Source organism: Lissotriton helveticus, chromosome 8 (genome assembly GCF_964261635.1).
Source record: "Lissotriton helveticus chromosome 8, aLisHel1.1, whole genome shotgun sequence".
NCBI classification, from domain to species: Eukaryota; Metazoa; Chordata; class Amphibia; order Caudata; family Salamandridae; genus Lissotriton; species Lissotriton helveticus.
This window is the reverse complement of record NC_136069.1, coordinates 496,101,832-496,121,808: the sequence shown is the minus strand read 5'-3', so window position 1 is coordinate 496,121,808 and position 19,977 is coordinate 496,101,832. Positions and strand designations below refer to the sequence as shown.

General features: G+C 48.9%; 1 long non-coding RNA gene across 1 annotated transcript; it reads left to right on the top strand.

Moving 5' to 3' along the window:
• Positions 1-4,387: 4,387 nt before the first annotated feature.
• Positions 4,388-5,537, top strand: LOC144771694 (uncharacterized). The gene is made up of 6 exons (XR_013599429.1): positions 4,388-4,456; positions 4,563-4,658; positions 4,765-4,825; positions 4,914-4,975; positions 5,064-5,133; positions 5,238-5,537. It is a non-coding gene; the product is annotated as an uncharacterized LOC144771694 (long non-coding RNA).
• Positions 5,538-19,977: the final 14,440 nt, after the last annotated feature.

Here is a 19,977-nt window from a genome sequence, read left to right as displayed (position 1 = left end):
CCGCTCCCGCCTCCCAGCTGCTCCGCCCTCCCTCGCACTTGGCCATATATGGCGACCGTGCGACGCAGGTGAGTGTGTCCTAGTTTAGGACACCCCCCGCGCCGCACGGCCACCAGCTGCTGCGTGTGCTTCCCGCCTGCCTGCCTCGCTGCCCCGGCCGCCGCCGTGTGACCACGCCCCCTGCCACCGAGCGGCGTGGTCTCCTACGGCGTAGCGTTGTGCTCGCCTGACCTGCAGCCGTTCTTTTGCTGTGTCCCCCTCTGCTTGTAGAGCTATTTTGCTCATTTGTATTGCTTTGTGAATTTGTATATTTGTTTTTGTCGCCTGTTTCTCGCTCCCCCCCGGTCTCCTCCCTACCTGCTCCCCGCTTCCCGCCACCGCCGCTAACCACGCCCCCTTTTTCTTTCTGTACCCTCCCCGCTCCCGCCTCCCAGCTGCTCCGCCCTTCCTCGCACTTCGCCATATATGGCGACCGTGCGAACGCGCAGCGGTCACGCGCAGCGGGCGCGCCGATTGTGCGCCAAAGGTAAGCCCGTCTGCGCCCGTCCGCGACCGGACCGCGCCCAGCGCCAGGACCCCTGGCCCCCACCGACGGAAGACAACCCGACTGTCCTACAACGCTACCGAACTCATCGCACTCAACACCGGCGTGGTCCCTGGATGCTACCGAGCCACTCCGAAGCACACCCACGGACCCTTCAGCTGCCACGCCTGCAAGTTCACCTGCATCTGGACCTGCCTCGCACCAGCACCCGCCAAGCCGAGCACCAGCAGCAACCACCTCAAGTGCATCCTGCTCAACACCCGCTCCGTCCACAGACACGCCATCGAACTCTGGAACCTCCTCGACACCACAGCTCCTGACGTTGCCTTCCTCACGGAAACCTGGATGAACGACTCCTCAGCACCCGACATCGCCATCGCCATCCCAGAGGGATACAAGATCACCCGCAGAGACCGCGTCAAACAGACGGGAGGAGGCATCGCCATCATCCACAGGGACACCATCCACATCACGACCAACACCGACGACATCCTGACAACCGCCGAACACCTGCACTTCCAGATCCGCACCGACCCGAACACCACCCTCAGAGGCAGAGGCACCCTGATCTACCGACCCCCGGGACCACGCACACAATTCAGCGAGGACATCGCCGACTTCGTCAGCCCGCATGCCCTCCCCTCCGCTGACTACATCCTCCTGGGGGACCTCAACTTCCACCTGGAGAACAACAACGACCGCAACACCATCACCCTGCTCGACAACCTCGACAACCTCGGACTCAAGCAGCTGGTGTCCACCCCCACCCACCTCGCCGGACACACACTCGACGCCGTCTTCTCATCCAGCAAAGACATCGCCTTCAGCCACGCCACTGGACTCCACTGGACGGACCACAGCTGCGTCCACTTCACCTTCAGAAAAACGACGATCTACCACCACCAGCAACAGGTTGCTCGAAGAAACTGGAACAAGATCACAGCCGACCAGCTCGCCGCCTCCCTGAGCCAGCACCCTCCCGCCAGCTCAGCGAACCCCAGCCAGGCCGCCGACAACCTAACGAAGTGGATCAGCAGCTGCGCCGGACGAACTCGCCCCACTGAGGACCCCGCCCAGCAGACCCAGCAACAAGAAGGCCCCATGGTTCACCGACGAACTCAAGAGTTCCAAGAAGAATTGCCGAGCCCTCGAGAAAGCCTGGAGAAGGGAACCAACACCGGACAACATGACCACCCTCAAGCTTGCCACCCGGAAACACCACCAACTGATCCGCGCCACCAAGAAAACTGCTTTCAAGGACCGGCTGGACAACAACGCACACAACTGCAAGGAACTCTTCAACATCGTGAAAGAGCTCTCCAACCCCAACGCCGGAAACAACGACAACACCCCATCGCAAGACCTCTGCAACTCCCTCGCCTCCTACTTCCACAACAAGATCGCGGACATTCACAACAGCTTCGGCGCTCAACCGACGCACGCCACGACCGAACCACCGCCCACCACCACCATCCGCGCCTGGACTCCGATCAGCACCGAAGACACCGTCCGCATGATGAACTCCATCCACTCCGGATCTCCAACCGACCCCTGCCCTCACCACGTCTTCAACAAGGCCGACGCTGTCATCGCACCCCTCCTGCGGGACATCATCAACACCTTCTTCGACACCGCCACCTTCCCAGAGAGCTGGAAGCATGCCGAACTCAGCGCCCTGCTAAAGAAACCTACAGCGGACCCCACCAAACTCAAGAACTACCGCCCCATCTCGCTCCTCCCGTTCCCAGCCAAAGTCATCGAGAAGACCGTCAACAAACAGCTGGCCGCCTTCCTCGAGACGAATGGATCCCTCGACCCCTCACAGTCTGGCTTCCGAGCCAACCACAGCACCGAGACCGCCCTCATCGCTGCCACCGATGACATCCGAGCCCTGATGGACAACGGAGAAACAGCGGCCCTCATCCTCCTAGACCTCTCCGCTGCATTCGACACTGTCTGCCACCGCACCCTTTTGCAGCGCCTCAGCAACGTCGGAATCCAGGAGAAGGCTCTGGAATGGATCATCTCCTTCCTCGACGGCAGAACACAGAGAGTCCGCCTACCACCGTACAAGTCAGAGGCCACCAAAGTCATCTGCGGCGTCCCTCAAGGATCCTCGCTGAGCCCCACCCTCTTCAACGTCTACATGAGCCCCCTCGCGGCCATCGCACGCCAACACAACCTCAACATCATCTCCTACGCTGACGACACCCAGCTGATCCTCTCCCTGACCAACGACCCCGCCGCCGCCAGAGCCAACCTTCACGAAGGGATGAAAGACGTAGCCGAGTGGATGACGACCAGCCGCCTGAAACTGAACTCAGACAAGACGGAAGTCCTCATCCTGGGTTCCTCGCCCTCCGCCTGGGACGACTCCTGGTGGCCCCCCGCCCTGGGCACCGCACCCAAACCGACAGACCACGCACGCAACCTGGGCTTCATCTTGGACTCCTCCCTCACCATGACCAGACAAGTCAACGCCGTCTCCTCGTCATGCTTCAACATCCTGCGCATGCTACGGAAGATCTTCCGGTGGATCCCCACCGAGACCAGGAAGACGGTCACCCAGGCCCTCGTCACCAGCCGACTGGACTACGGCAACGCCCTCTACGCCGGAACCACCGCGAAGCTCCAGAAGAGACTCCAGCGGATCCAGAACGCCTCAGCCAGACTCATCCTCGACATCCCACGACACAGCCACATCTCCGGACATCTGAGAGACCTGCATTGGCTCCCCGTCAACAAAAGAATCACCTTCCGTCTCCTCACCCACGCACACAAAGCCCTACACGATCAAGGCCCGAGCTACCTCAACAACCGCATCAACTTCTACGCTCCCAAACGCCACCTCCGATCAGCCAGTCACGCCCTCGCCGCCGTCCCCCGCATCCGAAGAACGACAACAGGAGGAAGGTCCTTCTCCTACCTGGCCGCCAAGACCTGGAACTCCCTCCCTCCCGACCTGCGCATGACCCAAGACCACCTCTCCTTCAGGAAGAAGCTCAAGACCTGGCTTTTCGAGCAGTAGCAGCCCCCCCCACCCCCAAGCGCCTTGAGACCCTCCGGGTAAGTAGTGCGCTCTATAAATGTCTGTGATTGATTGATTGACTTGTTGACTCGTTTTCCCAATATAGATCTTTTTACATGGGCAAATGATTACATAAACTACGTTCTTCGTCCTGCAGTTCGAGAAGCCAGAGTGCTTCACCTTGATTAAGTGGAAGCACTCTGGCTTCTCGAACTGCAGGACGAAGAACGTAGTTTATGTAATCATTTGCCCATGTAAAAAGATCTACATTGGGAAAACGAGTCAACAAGTAAATCTACGCATCAGCCAACACAGGTCACGGATCAAAAATAAAGTGGTCACTGCCCCGATGGTGGAGCACTTTGTAGGAATGTCTCATTCGGAAAATGACTTTGAGTGGTCTGTCCTTTTCACGATGGGGACTTCACAGCGCCCTGCAGATGTCGACAAGTTGTTGTTGAAAAAAGAGGCTTATCTTATCCTCAAATTTAACAGTACCCTGACAGGCCTGAATAGCATGACTGAATTGTCCAGACTGTAAACGCTGGAGCTATTGGCATGGCGACATCCGACAATCACTTAACCCAGAAAATACAAATAATTGGCCACAACATGTTGGGAAGTCTATGTGCCGATTAATGCAAATTCAGCAACCTAAACCTGCCTCTGACCTAATTTGAATTACATCGTTAATCACTCATGAGCAAAATTTGAACCCCGTGTCCAGGACACGATTTTCCACATTAATGGGGGAAACTACATGTCCCACAATTCCTTTGAATGTAATCTAGAGCGAGGCTCTTTGATAAATCAGGCATAGATGGCCGCCGCCCGGCGTGAGAACAGTCATTCAGAGCCTGGAGCCGAGGGATGTGTACATCAAGGTAGGAGAACGCGCTATCACGTCAGTTAACATACCGCGACCCGCCGATTAAATATGGCGTGCACGACATGTCCCACTAATGCTAGCCCCCTATTTTTGCCTCGCAGTACTAAACAGTTCACGAACCGATTTGCGGGATTCAGCTGAGCTGACCTTTTGAAGTAAACAGAGAGAGAGAGACAGCGCACCTAACAGAGTTACAGGTACGCGGGCCACGCTATCCCCTTTTGGCAATTAGACTAATGAGGTCAGTTTTATATATATATTTATCAAGAGAACGGTGTCTAATGAGTGTCCCGTTCTCGACAGGTTGTCCAAAGCGCTGGATTCATTTTCACGCGCCCCATGCGCAGCATGACACATTATTAAGGTATGATAACACTCCTGCCTGAATTACAGTAGCGGCACTTTCCCCAAAAACGCTATGGATTAAGCCTATGAAACTTTCTCTTTAATAGGATTGACTCCAATAATTCTACGATCGCCTCTCTCCAAGAGGCGCCGGACGGTGCACGTGGAGGTATGTAAAATTAAGCTCTAGCTTTGACCACCAACTAAAAGCAGGCCAAATACAATGTTTATTTAGTCTTCGTCTGATTTATTTTCAGATATTTTCTTGTGAGAAGAACAGTAGCCATCAGACTTAAACGAAAAGGCTGCCCACCCTGTATGATAAAGGTAGTCCCTTTGGTTCTAACAAACACAATAAGTGTGAGACAGTAGAAATGATGAGGCCAACAGGTTGTCAATAAAACTTTATTGTTTGTTTACATCCTATACAGAGAGTAACAAAGCCCTGATGAGGGTTCGACAACTTCCTACTCGAACCCGAAACGCGTCGGCACTTTAACAAGAGTCACGCTTCCATCCATTGATATTGTAAAATAGAAAATCTATATTTTTTCACTCTAGTGATTCAATTCTGCTTTGTTGTCTGTTTATTTGAAATGTGATTAGTTTTTGTGAATGTCATTTGTTTATATGGATGTATTTTTACTAAATGTTTTTGTTTAAAATTTGTTAGTTTGGTATTGGTAATGTATTGTAATGTTGGAACTGTACATATCTTCTTTTTGCCTAAAAACATGCACTTTCTAAAAAATTCATTTCATGATTGATGGGTATAAATAAAAGTACCTGACTAGGTTTGATTAATAGTTATCTGGTCTTGTTCATAAAGATTATACTATCAAGAAACGAGGTGGTCGGGCAGATTTGTGTTGTATACTGTTTGAAGAACAAGCACAACGGATTGTGGTCACTCTCCAATCTAGGTGTTACTTTCATATCTATTATCTTGTGCCATTCTCTGACATCTACAAGGATATAATCTATCCGACTAGTTGCCCTTGTGTTATCAAAAGTATGAGCACCCTGGAGGTCGGAGGGGGTGCGGCCATTTGCTGCCCTCAACCCCCTAGCCAAACACAGGCTCTTTATTTGTACTGCCACTTCAGTCCATTTCTTTGCCATGGGTAAATCCAATTGGGGTACTCCCCATTTGGTATCTTCCTCTAGGGATATTTCATTATCCTCCTGGCCTAGAGGTTCGAATGTTGTGTTCATATCACCCCCCACTAGGATGGTGATATGTGTTGGAAGATTCTCTAAATCGTTGTCTAATGCAACTACCACCTCTGAGGTTTTGCCCCCAATTGTTCCCCTAGCGTATATGTTATAGAGGGCCATCTCATGGCCGTCATCCCAGGTTAACACAATTGGGAGTAAGTCACAATTGTTAGCGGGTCTCACTCTAATTGTGCATTGGAGTGACTGGCGTACCCATGTAATTAGTCCCCCCGAGGGCCGACCTTTTGGATTTTTTTTCGCAGGGACAAAGAAATTTAAAAAACCCTGGCGATGGACAGGGATCACTGCCCAAGTTTCCTGGAACATGATTACATCGTGGCTATCAACAAATTCGCCCCATTCTGGGGACTGTAGTTTGTGGGAGATTCCCGCCAAATTCCAGGATAGGATTTTAAGGCCTTCATTCGGTGAACTGGCCCACTCATTCAATGGTAATACATGTTGGACCAGCGGAGGTTGAACCAGAGAGGGTGAAGAACTAATAGCCCTGCGGTTTTCGGTGATACGGGGGGTGAGAGTCAAGTGCCCCTTTATACAAGAATGATCCCCAGTGCAACAGGGTACCCTCCTATCACTAAAATCAGTGGCACTAAGCTTCTTACCAGTGCCAATTCCCATCTCTTGGGTTACAGCTGTATTACGCCTAACTATACTCAACCGCCCTTTCAGTCAGTCGCACTCATTAAGATCAGAGAGGGCAGAGTATCTATTTTCCATCGATGTGCCCCAATTACTTCTTACGCCAAGGGGTTTGCTTTTTCTTACCACAGAATTCCATTTTGTTCTGAGTACTGTTGGATTTAGAATGTTCCCTTTCTTTGCATAGAAAAAGTCTAGCGTAAGAGGCACTATCTCTGTGGATATGCGCTGGGGAGGATATATGTTTGCTAGAATGTTTGGCAGCACTTCAGGATCAGAGAAGTGTAACACCACACAATCCCCTCTAAATTTCTTGCTGCCACCCCCGATCCATTCTACTCTTCTAGCCTTCACAACTTCTTGTGTCAACTGGTCCATTCCCCCCGGAGTAAAGGCCATGTTCCTTGATAACCAGTGCAACGATTTATTTAATAGGGAGGATGGGTTCTCTACTTGCCCAGATTCTAAATGTGGGACGTTTGCCAGAACCAATACCAGGGGGGATGCCTCTACAATTAGTTCTACTGGACCCTTCTCTATGTTAGAGTCTACCTGCCTTTCCCTTTGAGTGGGCCCTTCAAAATCACCGTTATTCTTACCCAGTCCCCTGGAGCCCCCCCCCCCCCAATATCAGTGGACAACATAGAGATTAGGGGAGGAATTTCCAATGGTTCTGGCCTGGGGGCTGTCTGTGTAAGTTTCGACTCAACTCTGAGTGTCTCCTGTGTAGCAATTTTTGCTGTTTCCTGTAATGTTTTTTTCAAGAGTCCCCCCAGCCTGTTCACCTCTTCAGTGAGGTGATCTATTTTACATAGGAGAGGTTTGGTTATGGTCTTAATTTTACTATCTAGGGCGTTTAGTAATTTCTTGAATTGGTCTTCGTCCAAGTATAACTTCCCCTCAGAGGTTCCCCTTGCATCTACTCCAATACTTTTCAGTGGGGATATATCTAGGCGTTTTTTACCAGAGCGAAGCCCGCCCCTTTTTGAAAGACTCTTTTCTCCCCCCTTAGCTGTTCTTGGGGCTGGGACCGGTGCTGGGGGCTCCACTTCTAGCAATACTATATCTTCATCTGGTATGCTCTCAGTGACTGAGTCGGCTATGGCTACTAATAGTTGGGTAAATGGATTGATATCAGGTTGCTGGAATACTTCATTACTAATGTCCAGGGCAGGTGTCTCAAGAGACATATTGTCAGTTGCTGGGAGTACAGGGGAGAGGCTCAGCCCCAGTGAGGATCTCCTATCACTATTTATTTTATCCACAACTTGAACCATATAATTGTCAATGGTGTTGACAGATTGGGTCGATTTTGGCTTCGACATAATAGGAGGCTGTAGAGCAGGATATCCCCCGGGTATGCCGTGCAGCGCTGTTGCCCAGATTGATATTTCTACAATTACAGAGATGGATATTAATAATGAGAACTCACGGGAGTGTTTTTAGCCAGCGTTCCAGGCCCTGACCCTGTCTCTTCCTGTCGATGAGGGCCGTAGAGGGCCCGCCCTTTGCCCGGGCTTAGCCCCGGGCACTCCCGCGCGCTCCCGCGACGCGGGGGTGACGCGCTCTTTATGCGCCGCCTGGCGCGATGACAGCGCCGTCTTCCGCCGCAAGGCAGGGCGGGAAGCGTAGTCCTGTGCCCCCCTCCGCTCGGCGGCCGCTTCGAGATGACGGTTGCGGCGGCGGGAGGGGGACCAAGACCAACAGGCACCAGGAATCTCGCGGAGCAGCGTTGGCGAGGTAGGCTCTCGCTATTTTAAGGGTCCGGGTTCGTTCAGGGAGAGTCTTCAGGATTTGTCCAGCGTCACCCGCTCCACCGGGGTGACGCGCTCTTTATGCGCCGCCTGGCGCGATCACAGCGCCGTCTTCCGCCGCAAGGCAGGGCGGGAAGCGTAGTCCTGTGCCCCCCTCCGCTCGGCGGCCGCTTCGAGATGACGGTTGCGGCGGCGGGAGGGGGACCAAGACCAACAGGCACCAGGAATCTCGGGGAGCAGCGTTGGCGAGGTAGGCTCTCGCTATTTTAAGGGTCCGGGTTCGTTCAGGGAGAGTCTTCAGGATTTGTCCAGCGTACAAAGGACACTCATCTTTTATCAAGCCAAATGGCGTGGATAACGTAAAGCAAATCACGGGCAAATGGTGTCAGTATGCCCTTCTAATGCTACTGTCTAACACGTGCAAAATGTAGAACGATCAGACAAGCTGACTGGTGTTGTTGGACAGAAAATCAACTTAAAACTAAGAAAGTCAATGAAAATGCGTCCTTACAGTGGGTGCAAATGATCAGAGCACCATGGGTCTCGGGAGGGGGGTGGTAGCGAAATGGCACGCCCTGGAAATATAAAATGAGGGAGGGGTGACTTCTACAACTCAGAGACATCACGCAAATGTACTTATCTGCCGGTCGCCGTACTCACGCCCTAGACACTAGGCACCCGATCACTGTCAAAATATCGACCTACAAAATATCGACCTACAGGAATATCGATGCAAAAATATCGAAGGCAAGAATATCGACATCCAATCTACAAAGTGGTAAGTACAAAAATATCGGAAAAAAATATAGATCTTAAAAATATCGATGTTAAAAATATCGGTTTGTTTTCTGTAAAAATATAAATGTAAAATAAAGTAAATAACACTAATAAATAAAATAAACATAATTAAAAATATCTAATAATGTTTAAAATTAATAAATAATACATATATAATAGTAATACATTAATTAAACATATACATAAAATATATGATATATACATACGTAATAAGTTGTAATAATTATTTTAATAATTTATAAATTAATAACAAATATGAATTACAAATACATTTACAAACATAAAACAAAAACATAAATAAAAAGTAAAGAATTACGTTTAATAAATTAAAAAAATTAAATATACCTTCAATATTTTTAAAATGAATTATATACTACATTATCTAAATTTATACAAATAAAAAAAAATGACTAAATAAATAAAAATACTATTCAAAATCCATAAGTAAAAAAAATACAGTAATAAAAATGTTGGATAGCATAGAACTTAAAATTACCATTCCCACTCCAGAGAGCGCCACAGTAGAGAAACCGTTGTATAGCGTAGAGGTAAAAATTACTATTCCAACTCCAGAGAGTTCAACACTAGGAAAAACATTGGATAGCGTAGGTGTAAAAATTACTATTCCAACTCCAAAAAGTGCAACAGTAGGGAAAGCGTTGGATAGCGTAGGGGTAAAAATTACTATTCCAACTCCAGAGAGTGCAACATTAGGGAAAGCATTGGATAGCGTAAGGGTAAAAATTACTATTCCCACTCCAGAGAGTGCAACAATAGGGAAAACATTGGATAGCGTAGGGGTAAAAATTACTATTCCAACTCCAGAGAGTGCAACAGTACACCCCCGCGCCGCACGGCCACCAGCTGTGTGTGTGCCCCCGCTGCTGCTCGCAGCCTCGTTGCGATGTCTGCCCTGCCTAGCTGCCTGCCTCGCTGTTCCTTGCCCCAGTAGGAATTTGTAGTAACTGTATTGTATTCCCTGCCTGTTGTATTGTATTTCATTACTGTATTTCTGTATTCTACCTGGTGTTGTCCCCCTGCGCCTTGACCGCCCCGCTCCCCGCTTCCCGCCGCAGTTGTCGCGGCCACGCCCCCTTTTTTCGTTCTGTACCCTCCCCGCTCCCGCCTCCCAGCTGCCCCTCCCTCCCACTTAGCCTTAAATGGCGACCGCGCGGACGTGCAGCGGACACGCGCAGCGGGTGCGCCGATTGTGCGCCGAAGGCGCGCCAAAGGTAAGCCCGTCTGTGCCCGCCCGCGCCTGGACCGCGCCCAGTGCCAGGACCCCTGGCCCCCACCGATGGAAGCCGACCCAACGGACCTACGACGCCACCGAACTCAACGCACTCATCACTGGCCGAACCCCGGGCTGCTACCGAGCCACACCGAGACGCACCCACGGACCCTTCAGCTGCCACTCCTGCAAATTCACCTGCTACACAAGCACCCACCAAGCCAAACTCCAGCAGCACCCACCTGAAGTGCATCCTGCTCAACACCCGCTCCATCCACAGACACGCCGTCGAGCTCTGGAACCTGCTCGACACCACAGCCCCAGACGTCGCCTTCCTCACGGAAACCTGGATGAACGCCTCCTCAGCACCCGACATCGCCATCGCCATCCCGGACAGCTACAAGATCATCCGGAGGGACCGCATCAACCAGACCGGAGGAGGCATCGCCATCATCCACAGGAACACCATCCGCATTACGACCAACACCGACGTCACCCTCGCACCCGCCGAACACCTGCACTTCCAGATCCACGTCAACCCCAAGACCACCCTCAGAGAAACCCTCATCTACAGACCCCCGGGACCACGCACATAATTCAGCGAAGACATCGCCGACTTCATCAGCCCACACGCCTTCCCCTCCACCGACTACATCCTCCTCGGGGACCTCAACTTCCACTTGGAGAACAACAACGTTCGCAACACCACCACCCTGCTGGACAACCTCGCCAACCTCGGACTCAAGCAACTGGTGACCACCCCCACCCACTACGCCGGACACACACTCGACCCGGTCTTCTCTTCCACCAAGGACATCACCTTCAGCCACGCCATGGGACTCCACTGGACGGACCACAGCTGCGTCCACTTCAGCTTCAGTAGGACCACGTTCCACCTTCACCAGCAACAGGTCCCCCGCAGAAGCTGGAACAAGATCACTGCAGACCAGCTCGCCACTTCCCTGAGCAAGAACCCTCCCACCAGCACTACGAACCCCAGCCAAGCGGCCACCAACCTCACGAAATGGATCAGCGACTGCGCAGACGACCTCGCCCCTTGAAGACCCCACCGAGCAGACCCGGCAACAAGAAAACCCCATGGTTTAACGACGAACTCAAGAGCTCCAAGAAGAACTGCAGAGCACTCGAGAAAACCTGGCGCAGAGACCCAACACCGGACAACATGACTGCCCTCAAGCTCGCCACCCGAAAACACGACCAACTGATCCACGCCACCAAGAAAACCGCATTCAAAGAACGACTGGACAACAACGCACACAACAGCAAGGAACTCTTCAACATCGTCAAAGAGCTATCCAACCCCAACGCCGGAAACAACGACATCACCCCTTCGCAAGACCTCTGCAACTCCCTCGCCTCCTACTTCCACAACAAGATCGCGGACATACACAACAGCTTCAGCACCCAACCGACGCACGCCACGACCGAACCACCGCCCCCCACCACCACCCTCCACGCCTGGACCCCGATCAGCACCGAAGACACCATCCGCACGATGAACTCCATCCACTCCGGATCTCCAACCGACCCCTGCCCTCACCACTTCTTCAACAAGGTCGACGCGGTCATCGCACCCCACCTGCGGGACATCATCACCACCTCCTTCAACACCGCCACTTTCCCGGAGAGCTGGAAGCACGCCGAACTCAGCGCTCTACTCAAGAAACCATCAGCCGACCCCACCGACCTCAAGAACTACCGACCCATCTCGCTGCTCCCGTTCCCGGCAAAAGTCATCGAGAAGACCGTCAACAAGCAACTGGCCGCCTTCCTCGAGACGAACGGTTCCCTCGACCTCTCGCAGTCCGGCTTCCGGGCCAACCACAGCACCGAGACCGCCCTGATCGCAGCTACCGATGACATCCGAGCCCTGCTCGACAACGGAGAAACAGCGGCCCTCATCCTCCTGGACCTCTCCGCGGCCTTCGACACTGTCTGCCACCGTACCCTAGTGCAGCGCCTCAGCAACGTCGGAATCCAGGAGAAGGTACTGGAATGGATCATCTCCTTCCTCACCGGAAGGACACAGAGAGTCCGCCTCCCCCCGTTCAGATCGGAGGCCACCGAAGTCATCTGCGGCGTTCCTCAAGGCTCCTCGCTCAGCCCAACACTCTTCAACGTCTACATGAGCCCCCTCGCAGCCATAGCACGCCAGCACAACCTCAACATCATCTCCTACGCCGACGACACCCAGCTGATCCTCTCCCTCACCAACGACCCCACCACCGCCAGAGCCAACCTGCATGAAGGGATGACTGAAGTAGCCAAATGGATGTCGAACAGCCGCCTGAAGCTGAATTCGGACAAGACCGAAGTCCTCATCCTGGGATCATCACCCTCCGCCTGGGACGACTCCTGGTGGCCCCCCGCCCTGGGCAGCGCACCCAAACCCACAGACGCAACCTGGGCTTCATCCTGGACTCCTCCCTCTCCATGACCAGACAAGTCAACGCCGTCTCCTCGTCGTGCTTCAACATCCTGCGCATGCTACGTAAGATCTTCCGGTGGATCCCCACCGAGACCAGGAAGACGGTCACCCAGGCCCTCGTCACCAGCCGTCTGGACTACGGCAACTCCCTCTACGCCGGAACCACCGCCAAACTCCAGAAGAGACTCCAGCGGATCCAGAACACCTCAGCACGACTCATCCTGGACCTCCCCCGTTGCAGCCACATCTCCGGACACTTGAGAGACCTACACTGGCTCCCGGTCAACAAGAGAATCAACTTCCGGCTCCTCACCCACGCACACAAAGCCCTACACAACCAAGGCCCAGGATACCTCAACAGCCGCCTCAACTTCTACGCTCCCAAACGCCAGCTTCGATCGACCAGCCACGCCCTCGCCGCCGTCCCCCCTTCCGAAGAACCACCACAGGAGGAAGGTCCTTCTCCTTCCTGGCCGCCAAGACTTGGAACTCCCTTCCGACCCACCTCCGCAAGACCCTGGACCACCTCGCCTTCAGGAAGCAGCTTAAGACCTGGCTGTTCGAGCAGTAGCAGACCCCCTTCCCCCAGCGCCTTGAGACCCTCCGGGTGAGTAGTGCGCTATATAAATGCCTGATTGATTGATTGATTGAGTAGGGAAAGCATTGGATAGCGTAGGGGTAAAAATTGCTATTCCAACTCCAGAGAGTGCAACAGTAGGGAAAGCGTTGGATAGCATAGGGGTACAAATTAGTATTTCCACTCCAGAGAGTGCAACAGTAGGGAAAGCGTTGGATAGCGTAGGGGTAAAAATTACTATTCCCACTCCAGAGAGTGCAACAGTAGGGAAAGCATTGGATAGCGTAGGGGTAAAAATTACTATTCCAACTCCAGAGAGTGCAACAGTAGGGAAAGCGTTGGATAGCGTAAAGGTAAAAATTACTATTCCCACTCCAGAGAGTGCAACAGTAGGGAAAGCGTTGGATAGCGTAGGGGTAAAATTTACTATTCCAACTCCAGAGAGTGCAACAGTAGGGAAAGCGTTGGATATCGTAGGGGTAAAAATTACTATTCTAACTCCAGAGAGTGCAACAGTAGGGAAAGCATTGGATAGCGTAGAAGTTAAATATAACATACTTATAAATAATTGTTGTAAATAAAATATTACACAATTAAATTTTTAAATAATACATCATTTGCAAATACCCATTAATAATTACTAAAAACATATTTAAAATGGAATAATTAATTAACACTAAATCAACAATAAATACCAATTAATATGAATTCATAAACATAAATTACCAAATAATACATATTAAACACTAAAATATTTTTCAAAACAAAAAACATATTGATAATTAAAAATTGATTAACAATGAACAAATGGTCAACAATAAATTTATTTTTAAATAAAAAACATTTTTTATAAAAAATAATGACCAAATAATAAAATAGATTTTCAATCATTAAAAAGCAATTAACAATTAGAAATATCAATTACCACTTGTAAAAAATTAATTACCAATTAAAAAAATTATTGCCAATTAAAAAATTTAATTTCCAATTAAAAACCTTAATTTCCAATTAAAAAAATGAATTGCCAATTACAAAATGTAATTACCAATTCCAAACCTTAATTACGAATAAAAAAAATTAGCAATTAAAATAATTATTTAGCAATTAATAATTAATTAGAAATAAAAAAATTATCAATACCAATAAAAAATAAATAATTACTTAATTACAATTAAATTACTTCCCACCCAATTCCCCTATAAACCCAAACCCACTCCAGTACTAAAATATAAAATTAAATACAAAAAACATTTTTAATATGCAAAAAAAGTACACATATAATTTAAAACAAATAAAATACTTAAAAAAACATATAACACATATATATAAAATACATATTAAAATACATAACAACAAACAAATATCGATATTAGTAACATCGAAATTAGTAACATCGATATAATTGATATCAATATTACTAATTTCGATATTACTTACATCGATATAAAAAAAATCTATATTATTTACCTTAGGGTTGATATTCTGTCCAACGATATTCTTGACCAAGATATTCTTCACCTTCGATATTTTAAACTAGATGTTAATGTAATTCGATAACTAGGAATCGATATTTTGACTGTGCATCAGGCACCCGCTTGGAACCTGCGTAGGCCCTCTCTTACCAGACCCTGATAAATGTCCTGCACATGGAGGTCGGCGTTCATAAAGTCCAGGGGGGAGGGGAAAACGCCAATGCTAATGTGCCCAAGACTCGTGGTGGGCGTGGCTAGTGCAATATGCATGAAATGAAACTGACAGAGCCAGTGATAAGCGAGCTCTGTTACTGATGTGGCCCATGCCTGAAGCGTCAAGGAAGACGTGGCCACGTGACCCACTACTGAGCCTATCCTGCTCAATGTTTGAGCACAGGCATACGACTCCCCAATCAGAGTACACGATACAAAAGTATTATCAAATTAATCCATAGGATTCTTTCCCGTTTTGTTTCACAACCACAAACAGTTTAAAAGTAATTACATGGTTCATACATTTGTTTCTGGACAAGGTTATCCTATGATGACATGTTATTGTAAACTTGCCTAGAAATTAAACATGTTCTGTGTCTGTGTTCAAAGGCCTATTAATGCATTAAAATTGTCACATGGAAAGTTACAACCTATGAAGGAACTGTGCGACATCCACCAATTGTCTTAGTTTCTAGTACCTCTGTGATGAATCGAGAATTAATCAATATCACGGGGTGTTGAAAATCTGCTAGTCAAAGCTAAGAGACAATATAAACACCCACAAAAGAACAGTGATGATTTACATCCTCCAAAGAAACCTATGTGTTTAGGTGCCAAAGGACTGGTTTTCAAACCCAAAGTCCAACATTCAGTTAACAGGGTCTATTGGGGCTCATGTAGATGGTGCCTAGTGTATTGGAAAATTTTTAGGAAAACTCCAAGTACACCTACTCCTTATTTTCAAATTCAAACCTTATAACTCAAGGGACTGTAACATCTGGGTATGGGCTAACACCCATGGTTGAACTCCTGGGAGTATTACATTTTAGGGTCCCATTTCCTTTGGATGTTTGTTTGTGGTTGAAGTTTTCATGTGGTGACCCTATGCATGGGATCTAAGCACAGGCTGGACCCAATGGTTCCCAGTTGCAAAAGGCAAAATAGAAATTGGGTAAGGATCATGTCACACAATTAAGCTGTGGTATCTTTGGAACAAGTAGAGATATGGTTCAAATGGATCCATGGCCTTACTGACAAGCAAATCCACACAAGGATCGATGGGTGCTCCAAAGAACAGGTGCTTACAATGGCAACGTGCAAGATTTAGGGGTCCATTAGGATGGCGGGCGGACTTTGTCCGCCCGCCACCCTAACGGAGATCGGGACCGCCCGCAATAAGGGCGGGGGTCCCGTTGTGGGTATTAGGATGTGCCCGCCACAGTGGCGGGCACATCCTATATGTTTTGCATTGTGGTGGGCGGTGCTCTCTGCACCGCCCGCCACAATGCAGAACATATGTTGACGCATTTCAGGATGCAAAGCGGCAGGCGCCGCGTGGTGCCTGCCGCTTTGCACATGTACAGGTGGGGGGGTACCATAGGTACCCCCCCATGTGCCCCCCGACAGTGGTGGCAACCTGGGGGCCCTGCAGGGGGCCCCCGCAGCAATCTCCGCCTGCCTTTCCATGGCGGCATTGCCGCCGCGGAAAGGCCCCTACATTGTGGCATGGTAATATGGCTGGCGGTATCCATTGGACCCCGCCACCATATTAATCTACTGCCGCCGCGGTCACAAGGCGACCGCGGCGGTAAAGCGTCGGACGGTCTTTCCGTCCGCCGCTGTCCCCTCCGCCATCCTAATCTGGCGGAGGGGAAAATGAGAGTGCTTGTCGGGCCGATTGCCTCCGCCAGGGTGGCAATCCGCCCGACATACTAATGGACCCCTTAGTGTCTACAAAGGACAAAGAGGAGCTGAATGGGAAATTTTAATTTGAGTAGGATTATTGTGTCCTCTGTAAGTCACCATTCACAGTGTACAAGGGTGTCCAGTCACAATAAATCTAAGTGTCATGCTTATATATCCCACTGTTAGATATTGGGTTGTTGGTTGACTAGGGTGTGGGCCCTGCTCAAGCAACAGCTACAATCCCTTGCAAGGTGAACAACAAAAAGTCACTAAATTAATCTGTGCTTAACTCTGGGTAGCTTGGCACAAAAAACAGTCAGGCTTAATTTAGAGGCAATGTGTGAAGTATTTATTCAGCACACAAACAACAATAAAGTGAAAATGCAACACAAGAAAAATCCCAAACTAATTTAGAAAAATAGATTATGTTTTGAAAACTTAATTGACAACAAAATTACAGAACACCAATCAGTAGAACCAGAGTTATGATTTTTTTAAAGTTTTTAGTGAAAACTAGACCCTAAAAGTTCATAGCACCAACCACGGGCATCTAATTGCAAGAGACTGGATCAAAGTAAAAAAGATGACCAATCGCGATGGAGCGCAATTTGGATTCAGAACGTGGATTGGGCTTACATTCAGACTTAGATGAAATTTTGAGAAAAAGTGTTGGAGAAGGTAAAGTTCACCGGGCTAGGCTGCAGAAGTTGTCTGAGGAAGGAGTATTGTTGCTGAATGACCTTAGATCTTGGTTTGGACTTAGTCGCCAGTAATGGAATTTGGAAATCTTCAGCTGGATGGGGCAGAGGCATATAGCCGAAGATACTTCCACGAGGTCGGATAACCCGTTGGTGAATGACACGATCGGGTTCCTCGGGAGCAGTACCCTTTCATGTTCACCTTCCCGCAGCACCCCTCTGTGCTTATTACAATACAGAGGATCAGAGTGGCCAGACAAGGGGAGGGGTTTTGGAGAGGGTACTGCGGGGTAGGAGATCTGAAACAGGATGGAATCCATGGTGAGTAATCAGGTTCTCAGGAAGAGGTTTTTGTATGAACACAGTTTAAATAATGGAATTGATCACTGTTCTTATAAACCTACCTGTATCTAGAACTATGATTTAAATACATCTTCATATGGAGTAGAGATTCTTCTCTCTGGGATTAATCTGAAACCTATAATCCGAGCTTGAATCCTTGATTTACAGTCTTTCCTGCAAAAGAGTCTTGATAGCTCTGCTAACTGCTGTTGCAACTAAAATTTGTAGTCAGCACTTTTACATAGTCTTGCAACAACAATATAACACCAAATCTTTTGCCAATCAGTGTTCTCATATAGCCTTTCTTTGCATTACCAAGGGTAAACACAAGTCTTTATGTCACTTTGATTATCGTGTTAGAAACAATGTTCTCCTCGTAATTCACATCTTCAGCTTTTGACATAATTTTTAATAAAAACTCTCCCTATCATTCACATATCATCTTTATCAGCTTAAATACAGGAATAAATAAACTTTTCAACTCTTACCATGAATCAGATGGAAGAATTGCTGGGTGCTGCTCTCAGAATTGCTCTTCAGGACAAAAGATGTGACCCAAGATCAGAAATCTCACGGGATCTTGCAGCACTTGTTAGAGTGCCGAAATACTCAATTCTGACCTTGGAAATAGTATAAGAGATTGTTTATAAAATGAAAAAAGGAAAAACATAAAACCAGGATTGGTGTCATTGTTACAGAATATGTGAATGACGCTACATATTGTCATGAATTTACAGGTTAGATAGTGTCTCTTTACCGCGCATGTTCTTTACAAACAAATTATCAACAGAGTTTCTTTGCTGAGAAGTCTCATTGTAGTATAAACCAGTTTATGCTTGCTGTATTTGGTATCATGGGTGCACATATTTGCATCTAAACATTGCACAGTCCTAGCATATTCAAGAGTAAGGGGTCCATTAGGATGACGGGAGGACTTTGTCCGCCCGTCATCCTAGCGGGGATTGGGACCGCCCGCCATAAGGGCGGGGGTCCCGTGGCGGGCATTAGGATGTGCCCGCCACAGTGGTGGGCACATCCTGCATTTCTAGCATTGTAGTTGGCGGTGTTCTCAGCACCGCCCTCCACAATGCTAGAAATGCATTTCAGCATTTGCATAAACAAAGCAGCAGGCACCGCGCTGTGCCTGCCACTTTGTTCATGCAAATGTGGGGAGTACCACAGGTACCCCCGTGTGCAGCCCTCACCCCAGCTTCACTCTGGGGGCCCGCAGGGGGCCCCCAGAGTGAAGACCGCATGCCTTTCCGTGGTGGCATTGCCGCCACGGAAAGGCATTAGTAATGAGGCATCCTAATATGGCAGGCGGTGTCTGACAGACACCGCCACCATAGAAACCCTTTTCCGCTCCGGTCGCCTTGCGACCGGGGCAGAAAAGCGGCAGACAGTCTTTCCGTCCGCCGCGGTCCCACCGCCATTCTAATATGGCGGGGGGAATTCTGGTGAGGATGTCGGGCGGATTGCCCCCGACAGGCCGGCGGTGGCTACCGCCAGCCTGGCGGGGGCAATCCGCCCGACATCCTAATGGGCCCCTTAATGTCTATATAGTAGCACTCAGCAAACAGATTCTGTTTGAAAGAGGCGCACATTTCACTAGCCCTACTAGGGTGCTAACACTTATGGGTATTTTTACTATAATCAACCTATAGTCTCTAACTTTCATGCAAAAATAAACATCAATGTGTTGAGAATGTCATCACAAAACATATTCAATACAGCATCATCAAAGCGCAACAACAGTTCTCGTCCAAAAAAAATTGAACTCCAAATGTTGCTTCCTTCTTTTATTCTTCTTCTTCCTGAATGCATTCACTCCATGTATTCATTTATGTACAGCAAATTCCTTCTTGTTTCCCAATGCATTTCGGTATACAAGGGAGAGAGAACACATGAACACATGAAGAAGCACTTATTATTGAAATAAAACATGGATCATGGATGGCTACTTGCCTGATAAATGTTTGCAAATGTACATGTAAATTAAGAGTCGATATGTTTTTATAATGGTCTGCAAAAAATAATAACGTGCTGCATGTGCCATAAAGGGGGTGTGGAAAA